Source organism: Rana temporaria, chromosome 6, assembly GCF_905171775.1.
Source record: "Rana temporaria chromosome 6, aRanTem1.1, whole genome shotgun sequence".
Classification (NCBI taxonomy): Eukaryota; Metazoa; Chordata; class Amphibia; order Anura; family Ranidae; genus Rana; species Rana temporaria.
The window spans coordinates 202,915,091-202,940,834 of record NC_053494.1 but is presented as its reverse complement, the minus strand read 5'-3'; positions in this window follow the sequence as shown (position 1 = coordinate 202,940,834).

The following is a 25,744-nucleotide window of genomic DNA, read 5'->3' as shown; positions in this document are numbered from 1 at the left end:
GGGATACACAAGTGCTGCATGCAGCTCCACATTGGCATCCCATTTTAATCTTTTGGGACACATGGCTGCACGGAATGTTGTGTTGTGAATGTATGTAGCGCTACCCCTGCAGGAGCCACTGGTTGATGTTGGGATCAGCGTTTTAAGCTACCTTTTCAGAGTTGTCTAGGGGTGTAGTTGATGAGCAGAGTAGTGAGTGAACGTCCAGTCAATGAATAAGGGCCTTCAAATGCTTTATTTCCAGGCCCAACATGGCCAACATCAACATACAGTAGAGCAAGAAGGTTGATGAAGAGAGAAAGAACCTTGCAGTATCAGGCCTGGAAATGAAGAAGAGCAATCCTGCTAGTAGTAGTTGCAGTTCGTCGCCACTCTAGCCAGAGTGGGTAAAGCGCCTCCGGACAGACTTCTGCCACAAGCCTGGCAGCCGAAGTGTCAATTTAGATTGCTGGGAGGAACAGGCCTCTGCCACAGACCTGGCTCTAGGGCCTCTGCCACAGGCCAATTACTTGAATGAGCTAAACGGACGGATCGAGATTGAGAAAATCCTCCCAGTAGATTAAGCATAGGTCACCGGATGACAGCAATAGTGTATCTGTCAACATTCTGGTCACCAGATCCCCGAGGGTTCGTTCAAGCCCTGTTGGACAACCTGCCTCCGGGTTCTCCTCAGGCCGATCCCCCAATCGAGCGGCACCCAGCCTGGGATCTCCTCGGTAGAGTTGGGAACCCAGTAAGTCACTGGGGCCCCTATCAGGAACATGGAGCTCCGCGTAGCATGCGACCCCAGCCTGGAAGGCCATCGCTGGGGTCCGTTGAATGTGCACACCCTGAAGGTGGGTGGCGCACCTGGAACCCGCGAAGAAACCAAAGAAAATGGCGTCTGCCCCAGATATACTCTCCCCCAGCATGCTCCGCGAGGGAAAACTCCTCTAATTGGCTCCTGGGGAAAAGTGGCTCTGCCAGAACCCCTCTAGCGCCACCTGTCGCCAGGGCTGGACTGGGACAGAAATGTGGCCCTGGACTTCATCCAGACTGGCCCACTTTGACAGGTCTCTCCCATGGCGGCCGGACAACTCCTGCACCCCCCCCCCCCGGCCACCCAAGCCCCCTCTCCCCCTTCACTAGCCATTCTACTTTATTAGAGTAAAATGGCTGGTACTGGTATTCTTATAGGCAGTACCAGTGGGGAAGCTAGACATTAGTTCTCCCGGGGCAAAGAATCAGTTCGGTGCCCCCCCTTATGGGACAAGATTAGGCAGAAGTGAGAAACTCCCAGGCCATAACTGTTGAGTCAGCTGCCTGTCCCCTCCCCCATGCTCCTCTGTCGTCCCCCTGCTCCTCTCCCTGACTCTTTGTTCCCCCAGGTGAGTGCTGCGGGGAGGGAGAGACAGAGGAGCAGAGGGGGGCGGTAGTCCGATATCACTGAAGCCAGCCCAGTGAGCCACCGGCCCACCGGGAAACTCCCTGTAGTCCCAATGGCCAGTCCATCCCTGCCTGTCGCCCAGGGGTGGAAACGACACCCCTGGAGTGCAGACTGACCTACAGGACAGTCCAGGAATGACAGCAGCCCAAATTTAACAAATTGCGAATGGGAGCAAAATAAATCTCCCATTCCCCACTAACTTTAGCGTAGTGCCCATACATGTATATGACATGTGGATGCATGTGGGTGTGGGTCCACAAACTCACAATGTGTGTGCGTTTTGGGACCTACACCTGCATGTCATATTGGGACACAGTGGCAGTGTTTGTGCAGACCCTTATCCCAATTGATTAAAATGAGATGCTGGCATAGGGATGCCATGCAACACCTGTGTATCCACATGCCATTAAAAAAAGGCCCTGCAGGGGGCATGGAGAAAATCGCCCTGTGTGAACAAGGCAAAAGGCCAAATATTACACTGGCGCAGTTTTTTCACGCTAAAATGCATCTTTTCAGCACGACAAAAACATATGGAAACTATACCCCTTTAAATCCTATGTAGCCGTGTTATGCATTTGCCTCTGCGTTTTGAAAAGTCCTGTATACTGCATTTTTGGTGCAATGTGTAAAAAAAAAAGCCCCTATCATAAAATATATAATGGTAACATACCAAAACACATCAAAAATGCACCTACAGATGCAAGCTGTGAGATTTGTGTAGTGAAGAGCGAGAGAGAGAACGCCATGAGCCAGTGCAGGACCATGGAGAGCGGCAGAGCTAGTCGGCTAAACATTGAGCATGAGAACTTTAGTGCTGTGCGTGAGCATCCCGACCTAAAATCATTTATCTTTATTCATTATCTTTAAAGTGGAGGTTCACCCAAAAACTTAATTTTTAACATTAGATTGATGCTCGTTTTGTGAAGGGGAATCGGGTGTTTTTTTTAAATCGAAGCAGTACTTACCGTTTTAGAGAGCGATCTTCTCCGCCGCTTCCGGGTATGGTCTTCGGGACTGGGCGTTCCTATTTGATTGACAGGCTTCCGACGGTCGCATACATCGCGTCACGATTTTCCGAAAGTAGCCGAACGTCGGAGCGCAGGCGCCGTATAGAGCCGCACCGACGTTTGGCTTCTTTCGGCTACTCGTGACGCGATGTATGCGACCGTCGGAAGCCTGTCGGAAGCCTGTCAATCAAATAGGAACGCCCAGTCCCGAAGACCATACCCGGAAGCGGCGGAGAAGATCGCTCTCTAAAACGGTAAGTACGGCTTTGATTTAAAAAAAAACTACCCGATTCCCCTTGACAAAATGAGCCTCAATCTAATGTTAAAGATTGTTTTTCGGGTGAACTCCCGCTTTAATATCGGGCCACGATATCTCCCTTCCAAGTTCGCTTGTAGTCACCTGTACTTTTTTTTCCCCCCAAGTGTCTCTCACTCTTCTAATTGCATTTGCATTAAACTTTGACCACTGTACATCTTGCAGTGATTGCATTTGCTGTATCAGTGTAGGGATCTGCTGCCCTCTACTGTCTGAATTTGTAATTGCCTATAAATAGAAATTGAGAGAAAGTTGTAGCCAAGTGTCTTCTTGTCCATGCTGCTAAATTCTGAACCAGAAGAGACAACTGTACACTAGTAGAAAAGATAGAAAAGATAAATACTTTATTGTCATTGCAACACAAATTTACAATGAAATTCTATAAAAGCTCCATACATATGTAAACATATACCATCCTCAGCATACACACATGTAAACAGTTTATAAAAAGGCTAAAAAAAGAACCCCCTCCACCGCAGCAAAGCCAGGTCACCTTCAGTTTAATAAAATTATTCAAAATGACCAACTTTCTTTAACCACTTAAGCCCCGGAACATTTGGCTGGCCAAAGACCAGAGAACTTTTTGCGATTCGGCACTGCGTCGCTTTAACTGACAATTCCGCGGCTGTGCGATGTGGCTCCCAAACAAAATTGACGTCCCTTTTTTCCCACAAATAGAGCTTTCTTTTGGTAGTATTTGATCACCTCTGCGGTTTTTTTTTTTTTGCACTATAAACAAAAATATAGTGACAATTCTGAAAAAAAAAATCAATATTTTTTACTTTTTGCTATAATAAATATCCCCAAAAAATCTTTTGTCCACAGTTTAGGCCAAAAGTTATAGGGCTAGATTCAGGTAGGGGGACGTAAATGTGTGCGGGCGTAGCGTATGTTATTTACGCTACGCCGCCGCAATTTAGAGAGGCAAGTGCTGTATTCACAAAGCACTTGCTCCGTAAGTTGCGGCGGTGTAGCGTAAATCTGCCGGCGTAAGCGCGCCGAATTCAAATTGTCAAGAGGTGGGCGTGTTTTATGTAAATAAAACATGACCCCATGTAAATGACGTTTTTTAAGGAACGGCACATGCGCAGTCCGTGAACGTATCCCAGTGCGCATGCTTCTAATCACGTCGCAAATAGTCAATGCTTTCGACGTGAATGTAATTTACGCAAAGCCCTATTCGCGAACGACGTAAACAACGCAAAATTCGACGCTGGCCCGACGTCCATACTTAACATTGGCTATGCCTTATATAGCAGGAGTAACGTTACGCCGGAAAAAGCCTTACGCAAACGACGTAAAAAAAAACCTGCCGGGCGCACGTACTTTTCTGAATCGGCGTATCCAGCTCATTTGCATATTCTACGCTGAAATAGACGGAAGCGCCACCTAGCGGCCAGCGTAAATATTGCACCCTAAGATACGACGGTGTAAGAGACTTACGCCGCTCGTATCTTAGCCTAATTTAAGCGTATCTGGTTTCCAGAATACGCTTAAATTTACGACGGCGTAGATTCAGAGTTACGACGGCGTATCTACTGATACGCCGGCGTAACTGTCTCTGAATCTAGCCCATAGTGTCTACAAAAAAGAGATTTTTAATACAGCTTACCTGTAAAATCTTTTTCTTGGAGTACATCACGGGACACAGAGCGGCATTCATTACTATATGGGTTATATGGAGTACCTTCAGGTGTAGACACTGGCAATCTCAAACAGGAAATGCCCCTCCCTATATAACCCCCTCCCATAGGAGGAGTACCTCAGTTTTGTAGCAAGCAGTATGCCTCCCAAAATGGTCCTCAAAAAAGAGGGGTGGGAGCTCTGTGTCCCGTGATGTACTCCAAGAAAAAGATTTTACAGGTAAGCTGTATTAAAAATCTCTTTTTCTTTATCGTACATCACGGGACACAGAGCGGCATTCATTACTATATGGGATGTCCCAAAGCAATGCTTACAATGAGGGGAGGGAGAACATCTCCAAGACAAAAGGATTTAATTTAGAGATATACTCAAATCATAATAAATCCAACTTAGTTGAGAAAAATAATTTTAAATTTTAAATTTAACTCAAAAAAGAGGAGCCCCCGGAATCCGAGGGTCTCAAACTGCAGCCTGCAGCACTGCCTGCCCGAAGGCAGTATCAGTATTCCTTCTTACGTCCAACTTGTAGAATTTTGTAAACGTGTGGACAGAAGACCGGGTTGCCGCCTTGCAAACTTGAGCCATAGAGATCTGGTGGTGTGCTGCCCAGGAGGCGCCCATGGCTCTAGTAGAATGAGCCTTTAATGATACTGGAGGAGGCAACCCTTTCAAGCCGTAGGCCTGAGTGATTAATTGCTTAATCCACCTAGAAATGGTGGACTTTGCAGCTGCCTGCCCCTTCTTGGGCCCCTCCGGTAGAATGAACAGCACATCTGTTTTCCGGATCTTCTTTGTAGCTTTAAGATAGGCCTTCATGGCCCTGACAATATCCAAGGTATGCAGCAACCCTTCCTTTCTGGAAGTAGGTTTAGGGAAGAAGGATGGTAATACCAAATCCTGGTTCAAATGAAAACTGGATATGACCTTCGGTAGGAAGGAAGGATGAGGGCGGAGAACGACCCTGTCCTTATGAAAAACAAGATATGGTTCCTTACAGGATAAGGCCGCTAGCTCCGAAACTCTTCTTGCGGAAACTATGGCAACCAAAAATACTAACTTCCTTGTCAGTAGAACCAAAGGAATTTCAGCCAACGGCTCAAACGGTTGTTTCTGTAAACTTGACAGAACAAGATTTAAATCCCACGGACAAAGCGGGGATTTAACTGGAGGTCTAATACGTAAGACCCCTTGAAGGAAGGTCTTAACCAGCGAGTGGGTGGCCAGCGGCCGCTGAAACCACACTGACAGAGCAGAAATCTGTCCTTTGATTGTGCTTAATGCCAATCCTTTATCCACTCCTAGCTGGAGAAAACTTAATACTCTATCGATGGTAAATTTGCGAGAAAAGCCATCGCTTGGACTCACACCAGCCTACATAGGCCTTCCAGACCCTGTAATAAATCACCCTAGAGACCGGTTTCCTGGCTCTGATTAGGGTAGAGACTACTTTCTGAGACAGACCTCTACCCCTGAGAATCAGGGATTCAGCTTCCAGGCCGTCAAATTTAGATGCCGTAAGGCAGGGTGGAGGATCGGACCTTGCGATAGCAGGTCTGGCCGTAGAGGAAGAGTCCAAGGGTCTCCCACTACCATCTTTAGGATGAGTGAGTACCATGCCCTTCTGGGCCATGCTGGAGCTACCAGGATGACTGGTATGTGTTCCACCCGGATCCTGCGCAGCAGGCGGGGGTAGTAACTGGAGCGGGGGAAACGCATAAAGAAGTTTGAACTGATGCCAAGGGCAAACCAACGCATCGGTTCCGCAGGCCATCGGATCCCTTGAGCGGGATATGAACCTGTCTAGTTTCTTGTTGAGTCTCGATGCCATGATATCCACGTCCGGCACTCCCCATCTTTGGCAGAGTGCTTGAAAGACTTGTGGATGCAGAGACCATTCCCCCGGCCATAGAGTCTGGCGGCTTAAGAAGTCCGCCTGAAAGTTGTCCACTCCTGGAATGAATATTGCCGATATGCAGGGCACATGCGCCTCTGCCCATAGGAGAATCAAGCTCACCTCTCTCTGAGCGGCTTGACTCCTGGTTCCCCCTTGGTGATTTATGTATGCCACGGCCGTGGCATTGTCTGATTGAATTCTCACCGGGAACCCCTGCAATTTTGACGTCCAAGCCCTGAGGGCTAGTCGAGCAGCTCTGAGTTCCAAGATGTTGATGGGCAACTGCTTCTCTGGCTTTGCCCAAGTACCTTGGCGAGTGCAACCATCCAAAATTGCTCCCCAGCCCGTCAGGCTGGCGTCTGTGGTCACTATCTTCCAAGCCACTGGGCTGAAAGACTTCCCCTTCAGTAGATTCTGAGGGTCTAACCACCAACACAGACTTTGTCGGACTCTTGATAAGAGCGGCAACGGGATATCCAAGGCCTGTGGCCTTCTGCTCCATGCTGACAGGATGGCTGCCTGTAGGATGCGAGTGTGGCTCTGGGCGTATGGTACCGCCTCGAACGTGGCCACCATCTTGCCTAGTAACCTCATACATAGGCGAATAGTCGGTTCTTTCTTGCTTAGAACCAGTAGGATTAATTCCTTGATGGCTTTTACCTTCCTCAGAGGTAGGAACACTCCTTGTTGTTCTGTGTCTAATCTCATGCCGAGATATTCCAACTGCCTTGTGGGCTGGAAAGCTGACTTTTCTCGATTTAGGACCCAGCCGAACCTCTCGAGGTATTGGACCGTGAGGGCCACTGCTCGCTCCAAGCCGGGAGACGAGTGGTCTATGACTAGGAGGTCGTCCAGGTATGCTAGGATCGTGACCCCTTGGATCCTTAGCTTGGCTAGGATCGGAGCTAGGACCTTCGTGAACACCCGGGGGGCCGTAGCCAACCCGAAGGGAAGCGCCACGAATTGGAAGTGACGCGAAGCCACCATGAAGCGTAGATATCTTTGATGTGGCTGATAAATTGGAACATGAAGGTAGGCATCCTTTATGTCTATGGACGCCATGAAGTCGTCCTTCTGGAGTGTGGCAGCTGCTGACCGCACGGATTCCATCCGAAATGAGCGGATCTTTAGATATGCATTTACCATCTTTAGGTCCAAAATTGGCCTGACATCTCCATTGGGGATGATGAATAGGTTGGAGTAGAAACCCAGCCCCTGTTCCAGGACTGGCCGGAATCCGAGGCGGATCGTTTGGAATCCTCGACTCCTGGAAATGAGGAGGAGGAAACCTTAGGAAATCTAATTTGTAGCCTGTGGCCACGGAAGACCGTACCCACTCGTCGGGAATGCTGGCTTCCCAAATCTCTGAAAAGAGTCGCAGCCTTCCCCCCACCTTCGTGGGTGGGGGCGCCCCTTCATAAGGTTGGCTTGGGGGCTGGTTTTGCTGGTTTGCGAAACCACTGCCTTTTGCCTCTAACAGCCTGTCCTTGTGATTTGCTGTTGAAGCCGAAGTTTGCTTTTGCAGGAGGCCGTCGATACTGCTTGGCATTAGAGGGCCCCTGCCCAGGGGAATACTGTCGTTTAAACGCAGGCCCCTGAACCTTCTTCTTAGTTGGCAAGAGAGTACTCTTGCCGTTTGAAATGGTCTGAATGTATTTATCTAGGTCTTCTCCGAAGAGTCGTCCTCCATGGAAGGGGAACCCTACCAGGAGCTTCTTGCATGGGGGCTCAGCCTCCCAGCTTTTTAACCATAAGAGTCTTCTCATATGGATAAGGGATAACGATAAACGTGACGCTTGCTGGATAGAATCCTTGATTGCGTCTACCGTAAAACATATGGCCTTAGGGACATCCGAAAATTCTTCTGCCTGCTGGGCAGGAATAAGTTTAAGCATCTGCTTAAATTGATCCGATAATGCTTGAGCGACCCCAATCGCAGCCACAGCTGGCTGTACTACTGCCCCTGCAGTAGTGAAGGAGTTCTTAAGTAGTGCTTCCAAGCGTTTATCAACTGGATCCTTGAACACCTGTATGTTTTCTACAGGGCATGTTAACGATTTGTTAACACATGAGATGGCTGCGTCCACTGCAGGAGTAGCCCATCTTTTGGAAAATTTTTCTTCCATAGGATATAGGACAGAGAACTTCTTAGGTGGTAAGAAGATCTTATCTGGCTTGTTCCAATCTTGGAACAAAACTCCCTCTAATAGAGGATGGATCGGAAACACAGCATTGCTTTGAGGCGCCCTCAGTGAGCCCAAAGCTGAAACCGTCGATACCTGGAGATCTGGTACTGGCAAGTTGAATGCCCTATGGACCAAGTCCGACAATCCTTGAATCCACCAGCTCTCCCTCAGGGAGACTGCCCCAGACTCCTCTGTATCCGGATCTTCGATCCCTGAACCTACTTGGTCCTTGTCCAAGAGGTCGTCCAATTCCCCTGAGGAAAGGACCTCCTCTTCTGAGGGTCCGCGCTCGGGCGACGGAGATCTATTCCGCTTACTGCCCCGCATAGCTGCGGCTATCATTTTACCCATGCTTTTCTGCATCTCTTTTAAAGAGGTGAGTAATACCTCCTCCGTGACCATCTTAGGGTTGGACTGACCCGCGTCAGCTCCAGCCCCAGATCCCGATGGCCCCAAGGCTCCCTGTGGGGAAAGCAGCGGCATAGCATTGTCCGAGACCTCAGACTCTCTGGGGGAATCCCCACCTCTTGTACCCTTGTTTTTTGATGCCATGGTACAATACCGAGGTACACCTGCTACTTATTGGTACCTGGGACTTATAAATAGTTAAATGCCCAAACACCTGTTGGGGGATAAAAAATGCTTCCTCTCCCCTAGATGACACTTTTTTTTTTTTTTTTTTTCAAAAAAAAATCTTTTTTTTTTTTTTTTTTTTTTTCAAATCTAGGAAAGAAAAAACATTCTGTCCCCCTGAGTAGTATTGCAAGAAAAACTATGAGATGGAAAAGAAACAGCCTATTCCTAGGCTTGAAAACAGTCTTTCTGAAGACTGCAATATTCTTTCTGGCCACTGTGTGTCCTCGGCGCCCCGTGCTTGCCGTTCTGGTCTTTCCTCCTCAGTTCCAAAGTATTGAATGAGCTATATGGAACAAACAAGGAAGGGCCGCCCCTTCCTTAAGCCACTGACCCGCCCTTCCCCCCCAGCAATCTCAAACAGGAAATGCCCCTCCCGACAGGGGGGGGGTGGGGTTGGGAGGAAGGGACCTCTCTGCTCCAGCAAACTGCAGCCTGCAGCCTGGAACCATGAGGAGGTCGGCGTTTTGCCTGCTTTGCAGGCCGTGAGGAGGAAGACTGAATGGAGCATCGCCTGGAGGCTTGCAGGTAAGCACAGCTCTCTGACACACACATATACTTTTATATCACAGGCCCCACTCAATGCTTTTCCAACACTACAAGGGAGGTCACATCTTATGGGGAATAATGCATATAGAGCCATCCTATCTTTATGATATGTGACTAGTTTGCCAGATGCAGTGCATAACTTTAGGCATGTCCCCTGTGACCCCCCAGAAAAAACCTGCTAAGAACCAAGTTCCGCAAGTTTTTCCCCTCACTTACCTGCTCCATGCCGCAGGACTTTGCCAAGCAAGAGGCCCAATCTTCCCCCATCTCGGTGGGGATGTCTAGACCTTCAGGCCCTGGGTTCCTATGAAGGATCCACTGTCCTGGGCCCATATAGCACTCTGGCAACAGAAACATTAGGCACCCAAAGGTTTCTAAGTTCTGGGCCCAGGGTCCAGCTCTCTAAAAAGAAAAGCATTATGGGCTATACCCCAAGGGTTTGGGGTCCGGTTACTGACCACTTTAGCGCTGAGGCTTTTTTGGACAGAACCGGTTAGCTCACCTAATCCCAAGGATGTGGAGGCAAGCTAAACCATGACTAACACCTAAGACACTGGCGGAAAAACTGAGGTACTCCTCCTATGGGAGGGGGTTATATAGGGAGGGGCATTTCCTGTTTGAGATTGCCAGTGTCTACACCTGAAGGTACTCCATATAACCCATATAGTAATGAATGCCGCTCTGTGTCCCGTGATGTACGATAAAGAAATAGGGGTAGTTTTATGGCCTTTTTATTATTATTATTTTTTCTACTTTTTATGGTGGCGATTTGCTAATTTTTATCGTGACTGCGACATTATGGCGGACACATCACACACTTTTGGTGCTATTTTGGGACCATTCACATTTATACAGTAATCAGTGCTATAAATATGCACTGATTACTGTATAAATGTGACTAGCAGTGAAGGGGTTAACCACTAGGAGGCGCTAAAGGGGTTTAGGCTGCATTCACACCTAGGCGTTTTTACGCCTGTAGCGCTACACCGCTGCCGCCAGAGGGCTGAAAACAGATGTCCCTCTATGGATATGGTTCACATCTCCACGCCGAACGCCGGACGCCTGTCGCCTGCCGCGTGAAAAAAGGTCCCGGACCTTTTTTTCAGGCGTCTTCGAGCGTTCGACTAGGAGATGGGAATCATCTCCATAGAGGGGGTCATCTTGGGGCACATCTAGGCGGACAATACCGGCGTTTTGTCGCCGCAAATCGCAGTACAAAACGCCGCTATTTTTACCGCGATTTGCGGCGACAAAACGCCGCGATTTCTTCCGCCAAGATGTGAATGCAGCCTAAGTGTTTCTTAGGGAGTGAGTCTGTTAGGGGGCGTGGCTACGAGTGACACGCTGCTCCCGATGAGAGGGAGCAGACGATCAGTGACAGTGTCACTAGGCAGAACGGGGAGATGCTTGTTTACACTTGCCTCTCCCCGTTCTGCAGCTCTGTGACCTGATCGCTGGACACCAGCGGACATCGAGTCCACGGGTCCTGCAGGCACGGTCACGGAGCTCGCGGCAGGGGTGCGCGCCCACACGGCGGGACTTTTAAAGTGACGTAAATATACGTTACTCTGCCCAGCTGTGCCATTCTGCCGACATATACTGTATGTGCAGGAGCCGGTCGTTAACCGGTTAAATTGGTTTGTCCTCGCCTTTATATTTCTGAACCTCCTGCCAGATGGCAGGAGTTCAAAAGTTGTGTTTGCTGGGGTACTACTACTTCAAAACGTGAAAAAAGCTGTTTAATTCTTCAGCCAGTTGAATATTAAAGTTTATACCCCAGTGAGTGTTCTCTTTATGATTTAGGATAATATGCCTTTCCAGCCTTCACTTTTGCCTCTTTTTGCCCTTCTTTAGATTAGCTCTAGCAACACTATACTTAACCTTATCCCCATTCCTAAAGGCCCTATACCGTTTTCTTAAAAGACAATTTACTCTCTTAGTCATCCAGGTCTTCTGATTGGGAAAAACCTTGATACGCTTCCTTTCTGTAGTAGGGAGGGACTAAAGCACAGAGTAAATAGACTCTGGGCCAGATTCTCAAAGGACTTACGACGGCGTAGCGCCATTTACGCCGTCGTAAGTCCGAATGAGAGCCGTCGTATCTATGCGGCTGATTCTTAGAATCAGTTACGCATAAATTCGGCTAAGATACGAGCGGCGTAAGTCTCTTACACCGTCGTATCTTAGTTGCATATTTACGCTGGCTGCTAGGTGGCGCTTCCGTAGATTTCTGCGCTGAATATGCTAATGAGCTAAATACGCCGATTCACGAACGTACGTGCGCCCGGCGTAGCAAGATACGTTGTTTACGTAAGACATACGCCGGGGTAAAGTTACCCCTCATAAAGCAGGGGTAAGTCATGTTGGGTATGGACGTCGGAAACGTACGAACAGCGTCGTGTTTTACGTCGTTTGCGTAAGTCGTCGGGTCAGGATACATTAGGATACATCAGGATACATTAACAAAAAACACGCCCACACTAGCCTTCTTTGAATTACGCGGGCTTACGCCGGCACAGTTACACTACGCCGCCGTAACTTTGGCCGCAAGTTCTTTGAGAATACGGGACCTGCCTCACTAAGTTACGGCGGCGTAGTGCATCTGAGATACGCTACGTCCGCCTATAGATAGGCGCTTTTTTGAGAATCTGGCCCTCTGAGTTCAGTGCTGTATCCAGGCCTAGGGCAGCACAGAAAGAGTCCCCGCCGGCTTGCCCTACACTTTATGGGGCAGACTGGGCTGAGCGGCAAATTAGTCTAGTGCCCCCATAAAGCAGCCGCACTGCTTCCGGTATGCGGGCGGTCGGCATTCTGCAACTGTGTTATATGTTTTCTGCTACACCATTGGCATGGTTATATCTTCTTAGTCCTCTCTCCATAAAATTATCAGAAATTTGTGCTTAAAGTAGAACTATAGGCAACACTTTTTTTTTCATTTTGGATAAAGTAAGGGAGGGTTATAGCCCCTGTCAGGTAATTTTTTACTATCCCATTGCAGAAATTTTCCTTCACTTCCTGTCTCATAGCCAAACAGGAAGTGAGAGGAAATCTATGCAAATTAAGGAAATCTATTGCCCCCCCAGACCCTCAGTGTCCCCACTCGAAATTTTCAGGGTGGGTCTTAAACAGGGTGTGGCCTTGACAGGAAGGGGTGGGTCATATTTAAATTAGGGGGTGCACGAGTTTATTCAGGCCTAGGGCGGCACTAAACCTAAATACACCACTGAGTTACAGCGTAACATTACAGTTCCTGCCGGTGAGAAGTTCCAATCCAGGCTGGTCGGACAACAGTTGGAGTATACCCCCTGTGACCGCTGATCTTGTCTTCAGGACTCCGACACAAAGACCAAAATGGCATCATCCTCAGGGGCCCCTGCAACATTCCTCTGGAGGTATCTCTGTTAATAACTATATACTGTATGTACTGTTATTATTCTCTTCTTATATAAAGCTTGTATTATTTTCATATTGGAGTGCATCTATATACTTATGCAGGTTGCAGTAGTTCTTCAGCTTCCAATTACTGTACGTTGATTAGCTCACTGATTAATTTCCCATTAAGGAATACCCTATTGTTCACAGAGGCCATGAACTGGGTGGGGGCACTGCCAACTTTTATTTTTAGGATAAATATACCTATTAACCACTTAAGACCCGGACCTTTAGGCAGGTAAAGGACCCGGACAGTTTTTGCGATTCGGCACTGCGTCGCTTTAACTGACAATTGCGCGGTCGTGCGTCGTGGCTCCCAAACAAAATTGGCGTCCCTTTTCCCCCACAAATAGAGCTTTCTTTTGGTGGTATTTGATCACCTCTGCGGTTTTTATTTTTTGCGCTATAAACAAAAATAGAGCGACAATTTTTAAAAAAATTCAATATTTTTTACTTTTTTCTATAATAAAGATCCCCCAAAAATATATAAAACATTATTTTTTTTTTCCTCAGTTTGGGCCGATACGTATTCTTCAACCTATTTTTGGTAAAAAAAAAAAATCGCAATAAGCGTTTATCGATTGGTTTGCGCAAAATTTATAGCGTTTACAAAAAAGGGCATAGTTTTATTGCATTTTTATTAATTTTTTTTTTACTACTAATGGTGGCGATCAGCGATTTTTTTTCGTGACTGCGACATTATGGCACTTAGGACAATTTTGACACATTTTTGGGACCATTGTCATGCATTAAAAATGCATTGTTCACCGTGAAAATGACAATTGCAGTTTGAGAGTTAGCCACAAGGGGGCGCTGATGGGGTCATGTGTGACCTAATTTCTGTTTCTATCTGTAGGGGTGTGTGGCTGTAGGTGTGACATCATTGATTGTGGTTCCCTATATAAGGGAACACACGATCGATGACGCCGCCACAGTGAAGAACGGGGAAACTGTGTTTACACACAGCTCTCCCCGTTCTTCAGCTCTGGGGACCGATCGCGGAACTCCAGCGGCAATCGGGTCTGCGAGTCCCGCGGCTGCGGTGTTTCGGACCGGGTCGCGTGCGACCCCATGGCTGGGCTTAAAGAGCCACGTACGTGTACATTGATTTGCCCAGCCGTGCCATTCTGCCGACGTATATCGGCATGAAGGGGTCCTTAAGTGGTTAAACATCTTCACACATTCATTAGTACAGTGTTTCCCAATCTTTTTTCAGTCAAGGCACCCTCTAAAATTATGGAGTGTCTCAAGGCACCCCATCCTAAAATGTAAACACTCTTCTAATTGTTTTACATAATGCAGCAACATCCACATACGTAGGAGACCCAACGTTAGAGATGAAAACTGGTACTGACTAGTGTTCCAATGTTTCTCTTCCTCCTCAGTTTTTCTCCATCACTCAGCTAATGTGACCCCAGTGCTAATGAAGAGGGGGAGGGTCAAACAAGAATGCTATACAGGTAACTGACATCCTCCTTATTAACTGATGATGTTATTGATCGTTGGGTCGTCGGCAGTTAGACGGTCGTAATGGCGCACAATGAAAACCTGTGGCTTTGTGCAGCCTTCATCCACACGCCGGCTTGTATACAATTTTTGTGCATTTTGCCAAGGCACCCTGGTTGAAAAAAAGCTGCATTAGTATATGTTGGGAAGTAAAGCATGTTTTTTTTTTGTTTTTTTTCAAAGGGCCACCAAAGGTCTAAGTAAGTTTGGATCTACTTTTATTTCCTTGAGACCATCTGCAGGAGACTGTGCAGAGTTGTATCAGAGAAAACATTCCCAGACCAAATGCTTCTACAGTTACTAAAGTCAACTGGCTGTGCCAGTGTAGGACCATGGGGAATGAATGTTGCCACCCTCTAACCCAGTGGCTCTCAACCTTTTTAGTGCCGTGACCCCTTGATAAAATTTCCCAAGATGTGGGGACCCCTAACAGTAAAATTATTTTTGTAGCGTGAGTTGTCGGCACCCAAGGCAAGACACGTAATTTGCGCCCCTAACCCATGGACATTTAGCGCTCCCCGAGTCCCTTCCACTCGCACAGTATTGAAACGCCTTACAGTACATTTTAGGATGTACCCCTCATTCTCTTTGTTCTCCTTTCTTTCCCTTTTATCTCTCTCTATGCAAATTTATTTTTATTTTTCCCCATCTCTCTCTAGTCCGCTTTCTTGCCATTTCTCTTATTCCTCATCTTCCTTTTCTTTGTTCCTCCCCTCTTTTCCTCTTCCTTCCATGTATTCTCATTTTTTTTACTTCTCTTACTACTTGGTTGGGGGGGGGGGGGTAGAATGGGATGAATAGCAGTGCATGGGGAGAGTTCTGATTGGCCAAATTAAGTGCTCTTGATCAAGGTCATCTGCTGATCTGAGAACTGTAGTGGGGACTTTTAATTGAAACTATAATCAGAAGTAGTGTTACTCACTGTGTCTCCGACTTTATGGTGTCTCATAGCAGTGACACCTATGCCCAAATCAGGAGACAGGGTCACTTCCAGTCCCTCCCACTTTACATTCCTCACCAGTCAGCTGACCTCTAGTCTCTGCCCCCCCCCCAGCCATGCCCGTTAACTGAATAGGCAGCTGTGACGAGGCTTAGTGGGCGGCCACAGGCTCCAGGGACAGCTCTGCTGGGCGGGCGCAAAAAGTCTAGGAGAGCAGCGCAGGCTTCAGAAATAGCCCAAGATTCAGTGACCCCTGGCAAATTGTCATTTGACCCCCGAGGGGGTCCCGACCCCCAGGTTGAGAACCACTGCTCTAACCAAAAGTCAGATCACAGCAGTAAAAAAATAAATAAAATGAATTCGGAGGCGGCTGAGAGCAGAAAGGACTTTTTTTCGTTACAGTTTTTTAAATAAAGTTTAGTGTGAAATTCTGCTTTGGATAGAAAGTGGAAGGGTCATGACCCCTGTTTTTTTTTGCTCTCTGCAACCCTATTGGGGAGATTGACCCTCTCAAGTAATGGGAGACGTTAAACTTTAGTCACTGGAGCAGGAGGAAATCTTCCAAAAGGGAAACCAGTTGGCCACCTCTTACCTGAAAATCCCTTGACTAAAAATAATCTAAAAAGGAACTGAAAAGAATGGGGTAGATTCACGTAGATCGGCGTTTCTTTGTGCGGGCGTAACGTATCCTATTTACGTTACGCCTCCGCAACTTTTACAGGCAAGTGCCGTATTCTTAAAAGAAAGTTGCGGCGACGTAGCGTAAATAGGCCGGCGTAAGCCCGCCTAATTCAAATAGTGAAGAGGTGGGCGTGTGTTATGTAAATTAGGCTTGACCCGACGCGATTGACGTCCGTGGAATTTCACAGTGTGCATTGCTCCAAAGTACGCCGCAAGGACGTCATTGGTTTCGACGTGAATGTAAATGACGTCCAGCCCCATTCACGGACGAATTACGCAAACGACGTAAAAAATAAAAATTTGATGCAGGAACGACGGCCATACTTAACATTGGTACGCCGCACTTACGCCACCATATAGCAGGGGCAACTATACGCCGGGAAAAGCCTAACGTAAACGGCGTAAATGTACTGCGTCGGCCGGGCGTACGTTTGTGAATTTGCGTATCTTGCTGATTTACATATTTTGACGCGTAAATCAGCGTACACACCCCTAGCGGCCAGCGTAAATATGCAGTTAAGTCTCTTACGCCGGTCGGATCTAATAGAAATCTATGCGCAACTGATTCTATGAATCAGGCGCATAGATACGACCGGCCGGACTCAGAGATACGCCGTCGTATCTTGTCTGTGAATCTACCCCAATATTGGCAGCCATAAAGCATCCAATCAGATGTAGCTGCTGTATGAGTATTTTGACAGCTGGCATGGCCTGGCATTTTGTTCCAGCAAATCAAAAGTGGTGCCAGGCATGGACATTCCAATATTTACTTATTCTTAAGCCTCATACACACAATTGGACTTCCATCTGACTTTTCCGTGTATTTTGGTCCGAATGGGCGTTGGCCGTGAACTTGTTCTGCATACAGACGTCGGAACATTTTCAGCCAACATCCACCAAATCACATGTTTTTTCAGCTCTTTACCACCACCCTTTGGGCAACTTCTGCTATTGTTGGCTGATGTTTGTCTGAGCATGCGTGTTTGTCCGATGGACTTGTGTACACACGATTGGATTATCCTCCATCGGACATTTGGGCCTAGATTCACATACATCGGCGCATATTTATGCTGCCGTAGCGTATCTAATATACGCTACGCTCACGCAGCGCAGAGAGGCAAGCACAGAATTCACAAAGCACTTGCCTCCCAAACTGCACTGGGTTTCCTTGGCGTAATCCGGCGTAGGTGCTAATGAGGCGTGACCCCATGCAAATGATGGGCCGAGCGCCAGACAGATACGAATAATGAACGGCGCATGCGCCGTCCCGTGGACGCATCCCAGTGCGCATGCTCAGAATCACGTCGAAACAACTGCCTAAGATACGTCGAATCACTGCCTACGGCGTGAACGTAACCTACGCCCAGCCATATTCACGTACAACGTAAAATACGACGGCTTGTGTTCCCTGGTCCATACCTTTGCATGGGTTGCGCCTCAAATATGGGGAATAACTTTACGCCGGACGTACGACTTGCGCAAACCGCGTATATTATGCGCCAGGCGCAAGTACGTTAGTGAATCGGCGTATTTGCCTCATTTGCATATTTGAATCGAAAATCAATGGGAGCGTCAGCGTAAATATGCGCCCACGATACGCCGGCAAGTTACGTTGGTCGGATGAAGCCTATTTTTAGGCGTATCTTGGTTTATGGATCAGCGCATAGATACGACGCGCACATTTATACTTACGTCGGCGTAAGTTGCTTTGTGAATCCGGGCCATGTTGTCAAAGTTTGAGAGCATTCACAGCGAACATTTGCCTGTTGAAAAACAATAACAATTGTCCGATGGAGCATACACAAGGATTGTCCGATCGAACAAGTCTGTGGGACCGTTGTTGTCAAAAGGTCCAATCGTGTGTATGGGCCTTTAGAATACAGGTAACGAGTGCTCTCCATGTGTAGTCGCAGATATTGTGGAGCAATTTATTCACAACATGTACAGCAAAAATACTTCCATTTTAGAAGCTTAGTCTACTCTGCACCCCTGTCCTAGCAGCGAGCTGTCAACCTTTTATTCTCCAACGTAGGGGGAGGCAGTCCCAGCAAGGTGACGTACTTTAAAAACACAGAAGAAAGTAAAGACCACCATGGAGATCTTTAAAAAATGCATGGACAAACGAAAGTGGGCGTATTCAGTGATGAAAGGGCAACGAGATAAACCATGAGTTATTTGTATGCCCCCCTCCCCTTGCATCACAAGTGTGAATCCATCCTTGAAATCCTCTTCCAACAGACCTTACTACCCTGTTTCTCCGAAAATAAGCCTTACCCCGAAAATAAGACCTAGCGTGAGTTTCTGGGATGGCGGCAATATAAGCCCTACCCCAAAAATAAGCCCTAGTTAAAGTCCTTGTAAAAACATGTAATCCGTTCTGTAAAAAGATTATATAATGTGCAGTGTGTCTCCCTTTTGTAACTTTATTGTGGAAAATACCTTATTTACAGCACTGCTGGGCGCTCACGTGACCCACCGGAGCTCTTCTCCTCTCCTCCCGGCTGATGTCAGCTGGTTTTTTTTCAATAAAACTTTATTAAGCCCCTACCCACTGCAGTAATCAGAGTGGGGCTGACGTCTTTGGGGATCTTGGCCCGCAGTATTTGGAGTAGGGAAGAAGAGCTCCAGCGGGTCACAAGCGGCACTGTAATTAAGGTATTTTCCACAATAATGTTACACAAGGAGACACACTGCACATGATATCATCTTTTTACAGAACGGATTACATCATTTTATAAGGTCTTTAAACAAAGGTTTATTTTTGGAATTACAGAATTTCACAATGCTGACTCCAGAGCTGACAGGGGGGGGAACTTTTTTGTACATACCATAAATAAATAAGACATCCCCTGAAAATAAGCCCTAGTGTGTTTTTTTGTAGCCAGAATTAATAGAAGACCCGGTCTTATTTTCGGGGAAACACGGTAAAATGGGCCTATATTTATTGCACCATCTTGTGGTAGATCGATATTACCCACACACACACACACCATTTCTTACATGTGAAAAACGCACATGACTTTACTTATGCAGTGCTGTAATGACATTTGGGTTTAAAAAAATGTATGCAAGAACACCTGTACGGGCGCAAAGAACAAAACAAAATAAAAAATTGATGATGTGATTAGCTAGCTAGAGCTGCTGCAATTCAATTTGTGTCATTCATTTTGGAGCTACAAGACCACAATTATGTTGTAATTCTTCAATCCTTTCCCCGCTTTTTCTCATATCCTTCAACCCATGCCCCTCTTACTTTACCCACTTCAGCCCCAGAAGATTTACCCCCCTTAATGACCAGGCCGTTTTTTGTGAAAAGGCACGGCGTAGCTTTTACATGAATTTTTCGCGGTCGTGTGATGTTGCACACAAATAAAATTTACATATTTTCTTCCAACACAAATAGAGCTTACTTTAGGCGGCATTTGATCATCTCCGATTTTTTATTTGCGCTATAAAAACAAAAAAATATATTTTTAATTAAAAAAATGTGTATATATATATATTAGCTGAATACCCGGCGTTGCCCAGTCTTCCTATCTTAACCTTTTGGGGAGGAAAATCATAGTAATATAAATATACCCATCTTTTATATAAGGGTGTAGGTAAGGGTTAATTTAACTGTCATATATTTTTATTTGGCATATAAGTAATATGTGTACCAGGTATTATTGAAATATCTCCAGGCGTACAGAAGTTATGTGGGAACATACATTTCCCATTGATTTGCATGGGACTTTAAACAAAAACCCCGACCCTCACAAATGGGGGTAGTTAAGGGATAAATTAAACTATAGGATAGTTAATTTCACATATAAGTAACATGTGACCAAGTGTTATCGAAATATCTACAGCCGTTTGGAAGTTATGAAGTAAAATGTATTTCCCATAGAGTTGAATGGGACTTTAAAGGAAAACCCCGACCATGGCAAATGGGGGTGGGTAAGGGTCAGGCCCGGATTGGCTAATCGGGAGAACCGGGATAATTCCCGGTGGGCTGGTCGGGTTATGGGCCGGTTCGATCCGTCCTTTTATTTATATTAGCTTCCGCGGCCGCCTTCTGGCTCCCTTATAAATTTAGCCCCCGGCGCGGCGGCCTACTATAGCGTGGGACTTGCGCTACATACGGGGCGTACTTGGCCAGGGGGAGGGAGCGACCGACGCCCGCATTAAACAGCTGGTGATTGGCTCCCTGCTGAGCCAGTCACAGCTCACAGACATGATGATGTCACTGTCCCCGCGCGGGCGGCGCGGCTGCACGCTCCCCTCGTCTCCCCTCCAGCTGCCGACTGGCGCCCGGAACGGATGTGAGTGCTGGAACAGGTAGGGGGAGGGAATGGAAGGGTGACAGATTGCGAGGGGGTGTCTATCGCCAGCCTGAGCCGAGCCGAGGTGTGGTGTAATAGGTGGGTCCTCCCCTCCTTGGCTTTTTACACAGAGGTAATACACTGCTGTGTATGCCGAGCTATGGTCTTTAATGTACTCTTTCCTAGATAGAGGAGGGGCACAAAGTGTGGACTGAGTGAAGGAGGGGTGTCTGTACTGTACTTAGTGTAGGGTTTCTGGGCTGGCCGGGGAGACTGTACTTAGTGTAAGGGGGAGGGGGGGGTCTATACTGAAGGGGGTGACTGTACTTAGTGTAAGGGGGGTATGGACTGGGGGAGGGGGGTCTTTACTGAAGGGGGTGACTGTACTTAGTGTAAGGAGGGGGGGGGTCTATACTGAAGGGGGTGACTGTACTTAGTGTAAGGGGGGGTATGGACTGGGGGAGGGGGGGTCTATACTGAAGGGGGTGACTGTACTTAGTGTAAGGGGGGGGTAAAGACTGGGGGAGGGGGGGTCTATACTGAAGGGGGTGACTGTACTTAGTGTAAGGGGGGGTATGGACTGGGGGAGGGGGGGTCTATACTGAAGGGGGTGACTGTGCTTAGTGTAAGGGGGGGTAAAGACTGGGGGAGGGGGGGGTCTATACTGAAGGGGGTGACTGTACTTAGTGTAAGGGGGGGGTAAAGACTGGGGGAGGGGGGGTCTATACTGAAGGGGGTGACTGTACTTAGTGTAAGGGGGGTATAGACTGGGGGAGGGGGGGTCTATACTGAAGGGGGTGACTGTACTTAGTGTAAGGGGGGTATAGACTGGGGGAGGGGGGGTCTATACTGAAGGGGGTGACTGTACTTAGTGTAAGGGGGGTATAGACTGGGGGAGGGGGGGTCTATACTGAAGGGGGTGACTGTACTTAGTGTAAGGGGGGTATAGACTGGGGGAGGGGGGTCTACACGGAAGGGGGTGACTGTACTTGGTGTAAGGGGGGGTATAGACTGGGGGAGGGGGGTCTATACTGAAGGGGGTGACTGTACTTAGTGTAAGGGGGGGTATAGACTGGGGGAGGGGGGTCTTTACTGAAGGGGGTGACTGTACTTAGTGTAAGGAGGGGGGGGTCTATACTGAAGGGGGTGAATGTACTTAGTGTAAGGGGGGGTATGGACTGGGGGAGGGGGGGTCTATACTGAAGGGGGGTGACTGTACTTAGTGTAAGGGGGGGGTAAAGACTGGGGGAGGGGGGGTCTATACTGAAGGGGGTGACTGTACTTAGTGTAAGGGGGGGTATGGACTGGGGGAGGGGGGGTCTATACTGAAGGGGGTGACTGTGCTTAGTGTAAGGGGGGGGGGTAAAGACTGGGGGAGGGGGGGTCTATACTGAAGGGGGTGACTGTACTTAGTGTAAGGGGGGGGTAAAGACTGGGGGAGGGGGGTCTATACTGAAGGGGGTGACTGTACTTAGTGTAAGGGGGGGTATAGACTGGGGGAGGGGGAGTCTATACTGAATGGGGTGACTGTACTTAGTGTAAGGGGGGTATAGACTGGGGGAGGGGGGGTCTATACTGAAGGGGGTGACTGTACTTAGTGTAAGGGGGGTATAGACTGGGGGAGGGGGGGTCTATACTGAAGGGGGTGACTGTACTTAGTGTAAGGGGGGTATAGACTGGGGGAGGGGGGTCTACACGGAAGGGGGTGACTGTACTTGGTGTAAGGGGGGGGTATAGACTGGGGGAGGGGGGTCTATACTGAAGGGGGTGACTGTACTTAGTGTAAGGGGGGGGTATAGACTGGGGGGGGGGGGGGTCTATACTGAAGGGGGTGACTGTGCTTAGTGTAGGGGGGGTATGGACTGGGGGAGGGGGGGTCTATACTGAAGGGGGTGACTGTACTTAGTGTAAGGGGGGGTATAGACTGGGGGAGGGGGGGTCTATACTGAAGGGGGTGACTGTACTTAGTGTAGGGGGAGTATGGACTGGGGGAGGGGGGGTCTATACTGAAGGGGGTGACTGTACTTAGTGGAGAGGGGGGTCTAAAGTGAGGGAGTGTGGTCTGTACTGAGGGAATGGGGTCTGTACTGTACTGTACTGAGGGAAGGGGGCTCTGTACTGAGGGATGGGGGCTCTGTACTGAGGAAAGGGGGCTCTGTACTGAGGAAAGGGGGCTCTGTACTGAGGGAATGGGGTGTCTGTACTGAGGGAAGGGTGCTCTGTACTGAGGGAATGGGGTGCTCTGTACTGAGGGAAGGGGGTGCTCTGTACTGAGGGAAGGGGGCTCTGTACTGAGGGAAGGGGGCTCTGTACTGAGGGAATGGGGCTCTGTACTGAGGGATGGGGGCTCTGTACTGAGGGAAGGGGGGTCTGTACTGAGGGAAGGGGGGTCTGTACTGAGGGAAGGGGGCTCTGTACTGAGGGAAGGGGGCTCTGTACTGAGGGAAGGGGGCTCTGTACTGAGGGAAGGGGGCTCTGTACTGAGGGAAGGGGGCTCTGTACTGAGGGAAGGGGGCTCTGTACTGAGGAAAGGGGGCTCTGTACTGAGGAAAGGGGGCTCTGTACTGAGGGAATGGGGGCTCTGTACTGAGGGAAAGGGGGCTCTGTACTGAGGGAATGGGGTGTCTGTACTGAGGGAATGGGGCTCTGTACTGAGGGATGGGGGTCTGTACTGAGGGAAGGGGGGGTCTGTACTGAGGGAAGGGGGGGTCTGTACTGAGGGAAGGGGGGGTCTGTACTGAGGGAAGGGGGCTCTGTACTGAGGGAAGGGGGCTCTGTACTGAGGGAAGGGGGCTCTGTACTGAGGGAAGGGGGCTCTGTACTGAGGGAATGGGGTGTCTGTACTGAGGGAATGGGGCTCTGTACTGAGGGATGGGGGGTCTGTACTGAGGGAAGGGGGGGTCTGTACTGAGGGAAGGGGGGGTCTGTACTGAGGGAAGGGGGGTCTGTACTGAGGGAAGGGGGCTCTGTACTGAGGGAAGGGGGCTCTGTACTGAGGGAAGGGGGCTCTGTACTGAGGGAAGGGGGCTCGGTACTGAGGGAAGGGGGCTCGGTACTGAGGGAAGGGGGCTCTGTACTGAGGGAATGGGGTCTGTACTGTACTGTACTGAGGGAAGGGGGCTCTGTACTGAGGGAATGGGGCTCTGTACTGAGGAAAGGGGGCTCTGTACTGAGGGAATGGGGCTCTGTACTGAGGGAATGGGGCTCTGTACTGAGGGAATGGGGCTCTGTACTGAGGAAAGGGGGCTCTGTACTGAGGAAAGGGGGCTCTGTACTGAGGAAAGGGGGCTCTGTACTGAGGGATGGGGGCTCTGTACTGAGGGAATGGGGGTCTGTACTGAGGGAATGGGGTGTCTGTACTGAGGGATGGGGGCTCTGTACTGAGGGATGGGGGCTCTGTACTGAGGAAAGGGGGCTCTGTACTGAGGAAAGGGGGCTCTGTACTGAGGAAAGGGGGCTCTGTACTGAGGGAATGGGGCGTCTGTACTGAGGGAAGGGTTTTTTTACTTGGTGGAGAGGGGTTTGGACTGAGGGAGTGGGGGTCTGTACTCAGTCTCTACAGGCTGTAGAGAACAGTGCGCCATTGCAAACTTATATTTTGAGGTTTTAATTACACTATTTTAATAGTCGTGAACTAAAGTGGGCTGGTCTAAGGCATGAAACTCCAGGGCTGAAAATGAGTCCCACTCCGGCCCTGGTAAGGGTTAAACCACCTATCCTATGTTTGTTTGTTGTTAGATATAGATATAGATATATATATATATATATATATATATATATATATATATATATATATATATATATATATATATATATATATTATATATATCTAATCTAGATATAGAGAGAGAGAGATTCTCTCTCTCTCTATATATATATTTATTTAAAACTTTTGGCTATAAATATATCCAATTTAAAAAAAAAAAAAAAAAAGTAAAATCGAAATATCTTCATCAAGTTAGGTCAATATGTATTCTGGCAAGTTTTTGGTTAAAAAATAAATACAAATGTGTGTATAATATATATATATATATATATATATATATATATATATATATATATATATATATTAGTGCTGTCAATTAAACGCGCTATTAACGGCGTTAACGCAAACCCACGTTAACGCCGTCAATTTTTTTATCGCGCGATTAATGAGGCGGCGTTCGGGGGTTATACCGGGATGATGCCTGCAGCCGCAGGCATCATCCCGGTACCGTTGTTTAGAGCGGGCGTTTGGCTATCCAAACATAACAACCGATGCGGCTAAAAGCCGCTCGGTTGTTATGCCGGAGGAGCGGGAGGGGACATCCCCCCCCTCCCGCCGCCTTTCGCCGCTCTGACCGGGCCTCCCGTCCCACCGGGAGACCCGATCCTCCATCCGGCGCCTTCTGTGTCCAGGCGGCGGAGACTGACACTAAGCCGTAAGCGGCTTTGATTCAGTCTCCGCATTGAAACCACGGAAGCGACGTCATGACGTCACTTCCGGGTTTCTCGGCTGCCAATGGCGCCGGATTTAAAAAAGTACACAGTATTCAGAATCGCCGTTTTCGGCGATCTGAATACTTTGAAGTGCAAAGGAGGGCTCGGAGGTCTTTTAGACCCCCGATCCCTCCATAAAGAGTACCTGTCACCACCTATTGCTGTCACAAGGGATGTTTACATTCCTTGTGACAGCAATAAAAGTGATCAAAATGTAAAAAAATTAAAAAAACACAATTTAATATTATAAAAAAATTAAAAATAAATAAGAAAACAAAAAAAATTTTTTTGGCGCGATTAATCGTGAATTAACTATGACATTAATGCGATTAATCGCGATTAAAAATTTTAATCGCTTGACAGCACTAATATATATATATATATATATATATATATATATATATATATATATATATAAAATCTCAAGCGTATATTGATTGGTTTGCGCAAAAATTATAGTGTCTACAAACTATAGGATAGATTTATAGACTATTTAAAAATAGATTTTACTAGTAATGGTGGAGATCTGCATTATTTAGTGGCACTGCAAAAGTGCAGCAGACAAATCTGGCACCAAGCGACACTTTTTGGGGACCAGTGACACCAATACAGTGATCAGCGTTAAAAAAAAAAAAAAAAAAAAAATGCACGGTCACTGTATAAATGACACTGGCAGGGAAGGGGTTGACACCAGAGGCGATTAAAGGGTTAAGTGTACTCCTAGGGAGCGATTTCTAACTCTGGGGG